Source organism: Vigna unguiculata, chromosome 6, assembly GCF_004118075.2.
Source record: "Vigna unguiculata cultivar IT97K-499-35 chromosome 6, ASM411807v1, whole genome shotgun sequence".
Taxonomy (NCBI): Eukaryota; Viridiplantae; Streptophyta; class Magnoliopsida; order Fabales; family Fabaceae; genus Vigna; species Vigna unguiculata.
The window spans coordinates 12677904-12683903 of record NC_040284.1 but is presented as its reverse complement, the minus strand read 5'-3'; positions in this window follow the sequence as shown (position 1 = coordinate 12683903).

Genomic DNA, 6000 nt, shown 5'->3' with positions numbered 1-6000 from the left:
CAAAGATTAACACGTTCATAGGAAGATAGGACATATTAACACATATTAAAGTGTTTTGGGCCTACATGTTGAGATGCGGGGAATCTGATGCTGTAAGAAGCAAAATGTTTGCAAGCACCTTGTCGGAGAAGACATTGGATTGGTTCAACAACTTACCTAAGCATAACATAACCTCCTTCGATGTATTTTCCCAACTCTTCATAATCCATTTTGCTGCTAACAAACCTAAGGTTGTAAAGGTGTTTAATTTATTTGACATCAAACAAGAGAAGGATGAATCATTGGAGAAGTTTTTAAGGCATTTTTGTGAACTAATGATGCATATAGCCTAACCAAATGAAGGGATGTTTACCAATGCCTTCATAAAAGTCCTGTGAAAGGGGAATTTAGGAGAATCCTTAAAAGAGTGGAGGCCCGAAAACACGAGCAAAGTATGGATGAGGACATGATCATTTATAGAGGTGGAAAAGGTGATAACCTGGAAAGGGGAAGTTGAATGGAAGGAAGAAAGCATTACTATGCGTAAGCAAGGAGGACACGAGAAAATGTCGATGTTCAGGAGGCCTGCTTAGACCGATTAGGGACGACATGTGTTTCACTATGTAAACCACATGAGAAATGTGGAGAAGTAGGATAGGAGGGATGGGAGAGAAGACTTAAGGATGATTAATCGAGAATTAATGAGGGATGTATACGTAGCGAAACTACCGACCTTTCCCAAAAGATTAAATTTTCAAATGGGGGTCGATGGAGAAGCTTGATGCCATTTCCATCGAACAAATGGTCATTATACCGAAAGTTGCATAACTTTGTGAAGATAGATCAATAGACTTATGAAAGAAGGCCTTTTGGAAATGTTTCGCAAGCACGATAATCTCAAAGAGCAGAGAAGGCAATATGATGACCAAAAGGAAAAGCAGGAAGAACATGAATCGCGCGTTAAAGACGATTTACATGAAATAGTCGAAGGATTTGCTGGAGGAGGATGTAAAAGTAATGCAAGGAGGAGATACACACGATATGTTATAACCCTATCGATTGTTGGTCGAGAATATAATGTGATCATTACCTTTTCGGATGATAATTGTATTGGGGTAGTCCCCTATGCAGATGACCCGATTGTCATATTTGATAATTGACATTATCATGTTTTCTTTTATCTTTTATTCTTATTTTATTATTATTTTTAGATATTTTATGTTTTATTTAATAAAATTGGAAAATATAAGTATTTGGTTTACATATTTAATATTTTACAAATAAGTGGAAATATCAAATAAATTAAGAAGAATATCAACAAAATTGATTATCAATGTTATTAGCAAGAAGAGATATTAATAAAGTTGGTTACTCCAATAAAATATCAAATATAAAGCTACATGCCCATTCCAATTTGTAAAATCTATAAATAAGGGATTTGACAGATGTCAAAAATACACAACCCCCTAGGCACAAAAAAAAAACCCCTTTTGGAAAAAAAAAAACTCATTTGGGGGAAAGAAGGAAATATAAATAGTTTTGGTGAGAAGGACACTTGACCTAAAAGGAAAGAAGGTAGAGGCACATTCTGAAGGTTGGAGGCATTCATCTTCATCATTATTCTAGTATTTAGAATCTTAATGAGTAACTAACTCACTTATTTGTAGGGGTACATTGTAATTTATTCTTAACTCTTCTTGAATTCCATTATTCAATATAATTGTTATCAACCACTTTTTTATTCTATTTTTGTTTTAACTGCATGATAATTATTGATTACATATTTGTGGGTATCTAATCATTAGACACGATATTTGAACCTAGACTAGAAAACCAACTAATTGATTGTGCATCTAGACATAAAGTACATCATTGGTCATTCTTAACATCAAAATTTTGATCTGAATGTAAATGTATAATAAAAATTTCTAAACATAGTGTTTTTATTGTTCAAGTTTAGACTTGTCGATAAGACATTTTTGTTTGCTACAAAAGGTATGAATGCTAGATAAGGAATTAAAAGTATATTGTTTGGTGCTTTCGCTTTTAATTGAATCATGAAACTCAATCCTAGTGAATCCTTTATCATATATTGTTGCACACCATATGTTTGATAAAAATACAAAATGAATTTTATTTTTGTTCTTGTGAAATTTATTGTCTAATTGAGTTATGAATTGCAAGAGTTGTCAAGTGTTTCACAAGTCTCTTGGGAAACGATACTTGGACTTTTCACTTTATTACTTATGCGATTTGATACACTTGTCAATCCGGTAAAAATATCCATAATCATGTGAAGCGGAAGGATCCATCGTATGCTGGTTGATGAAGGTAGCTTTGTTGATGTTATGTTTTGGGAGGCCTTCATCAATCTAGGCATACCAATGGAAAGTTTGGAACCTTATGATGGGGACTTGGTATTAAAAAGTAGAAACCACATTGTATATTAAAAATTAGAAAACACAACACTTGCAGTGGTATTCACAACCAAAAGGTTAAGGCATTACTTCAAAAACTACAAGGTTGTAACTAAAACTGATTGGCCGAAAGATGAATATGGCAAGTAGGATGATGAAGTGGTTCATAGAGCTATTTGAATATGGCGTCATTTATGAAAGTAGAGGCCCAATTAAAGCCCAAGTTTTGGCTGATTTTGTGGCCGAACTAACCGTTCTGGTAGAGAAAGACGACACATGTTCTTGATGAAAACTCTCGGTGGATGAGGCCTCAAACTTGAAGAGTAGTGGTGCAAGAATAAAACTGGAAGGACTTAGTGGTGTCTTAGTTTAACATTCTTTTCATTTCTTTTTGAAAGCAAGCAATAATCAACTAGAATATGAAGCCCTAATAGTAGGGATGAAACTACTAGAAGAAATGGGTGTAAAGAACTTGCTAGTTAGAAATGATTCACAACTCATAACCAAGAAAGTAGAAGGAAAATTTCAACCTAAGAATCCACATATGGCCAGTTATCTTTGAAAGGTTAAAGAAATGACTAACAAATTTTCACATTTTTCTTTAACCCTAGGGACTAGAATGTCATGGCCGATCTATTATCCAAGTTAGCCAACACAAAACCATCGGGTTGTAATAGATCCTTCATTCAAGAGCATTTACCCACGCCCAATGTCATGTTGGATTCCATCCTCCAAATAATAGGTGAAGATCATTGGATGCAGGATCCATCGACTAGCTATTGCACGGAAAACAACCGCAAAATGCTAAGCAGGCAAAAACTATACGGAAATATGCATCATGATACATGGTGATGGAAGTAGTATTATATCGAAGAGGCTTCTCGTGACCTCTATTACGATGTGTGGATAAGCTGCAAGCTCAACATATTATGGGAGATGTCCATGCAAGATTATGTGGAAGTCATAATGGAGGCATAGCATTATGGTACAAAGTTTTAAGGGTTGGATTTTTTTTGGCCCACTATACGAGAGGACTGCATGTCGTTTGTAAAAAAATGTGAGTAATGCCATAAGCATGTAGATATTGTTATGGTCCCAACAGAACAAATTTATTCAGTTTTATTACCTTGGTCATTTTACCAATGGGTGTTGGATATTTTAGGATCCTTTTCTTTAGTCACAAGGCAATTGAAATTTATCTTAATTACAGTTGAGTATTTTATGAAGTGGATTGAGGCAGAGCTGTTAAAGAAATCCCGTTAAATAAGATATGCAATTTTTTATGGAAGCTCTTCCTCATGTACTATGGTCTTATCACTCAGAGTTTATATTTGAATAACTTATTTATATTTTTCTTCTTTTTGACAGTTTAAACTATAATAAAATAATAGAATATTACATAAATTATATTATCTTCCTCAAAAGTATCCATGTTGTGTTTGTGTGCCTACTCAACTTATGTTTTATAATAGTTATTTTGGGCTAACTTCTCTTTTTGGTCCAACATTTTTCTTTTGTAATGTTGCCAACAAACTCTTTGCATCTCGCATTATCTTTGAATTAGCGTCCACACAGGCGTTATCATGCTTGTGTACGCATTTTAATATGTTAATAGGTGATAATAGTGCAATATTATTAAGTTAATATATAAAATAAATTTATATTTATTAAAAATAAAGTGAAATGAATAGAGAAATTAATTGTTAATGAATAAAAAAAAGAAAAAAAGATAAACAGTTTTATAGAAAATAAGTAAAAATAACCATTAATTTTAAAAAAATTAATAAAAAATTATATTATAAAGGGTAAAATTGATATTATGAAATGTGAACACAAAAGAGAGAATCCTCATTATATATTGTCTATTACATATTAAGAAAAGAAGATACCACCAAAATTACTACATTACCCATTTTCTTTTATTGACAAGTATCATAAAATTTAGTTTTTAGTCATTTTAAAACTGTGTAATAAAAGGATCCGGGTTCAAATCCTACAAAAACCAATTTTATTTTTTTTTCATTTATTTATGATTTCAACTATAAGCAATATTATTATTTGTAATATTTTTATAAGTATTATTATTTGTAATTATTAATAATATTATTATTATAAATATTATTTGTAGTGATAGTAATAAAATTATAAACAATATTAATATAATAATAATTATTATTATTATTATTATATTATGTTACTATTATATATTATTATTAGTATTATTAACATTATTATTATATATTATTATTATTATTAATAAAAAAGTAATTAGAAAAATTATTAACTATAATATACGAAAATTAATACTTAAATTAGTAGTGAAAATATTAATATTACTATTAGTATTATTACTATTATATTTTGTTATTATAAAAATTATTAACATTATTAGTAATAGTAAAATTATTGTTGTTATTATTATTGTTATTATTATTATTAGTATTATCAACAATATTAACATATAATATATTAATATTATGATTGTTGTTATTATTAAATTTATTGATAATAGTAGTAGTAAAAATATTAGTATAGTATTACTTATAATATCAATATATAATATATTAATCTTTTTATATATTATGAAAAAAAACTAGAAAAATTTATTATTACTAATAATATTATTATTATGAGTTTTAATGATATTATTATTAATAAAATTATTATTATTATTACTATTATTATTATTATTATTTACGGTTATTAGTGATATACTTATCATAAATAATATTACTATTATTACTATTATTTAATTTTGACACAAGATAATACTTTAATTACTTACATTTTTATTATTTGGATTGTAGTATTTAGATACGCATTTTACTTTTATATACTACAAGATTATATTTTAATTACTTGCATTTTTATTTGCTTGGTTGTTGGTTTGTCTTTACATCTGAGTAATTAGTTGAATCCAAAAAAGTAGTTACTAAAATTAGTAAAATAATAAAACTAAAATGTAGTTTTATAATTATAAATAATCATTTAAATTTTAAAAATAATAATTAGTATTAGTATTAATATTAATATAATAATAATTAGTATTATTATTTGTATTTTTTATTTTAAATAATATTAGTGTTATTATTATTATATTAATATCAATCTTAGTGTTATATTTTGAATCGCAGTATTTAGATACACATTTTACTTTTATCTACTACGGATTATATATTAATTACTTGCATTTTTATTTGTTTTGTTGTTGATTTATCTTTATATCAGAGTAATAAACTAAATTAAAAAAAGTAATTACTAAAATTAGTAAAATAATAGAACTAAAGAGTAATTTTTTTATTATCAATAATCATTTAAATGTAAAAAATAATAATTAAGAGAATATAATTGTAAAAACAAAATAGGAGACCATGTATCTCTATATATGTAGTTGTGTATTATTATTATTATTATTATTATTATTATTATTATTATTATTATTATTATTATTATTATCAATACAGGATATTATTATTATAGTTAGACACTCATTTTATTTATATTTACTATATGGTCATGTTCCAATTACTTGCACTTTTTTGTTTTTCTTTGTTATTGATTTATCATTACATTGGAGTAATTAATTCAAAAAAATAGTTACTAT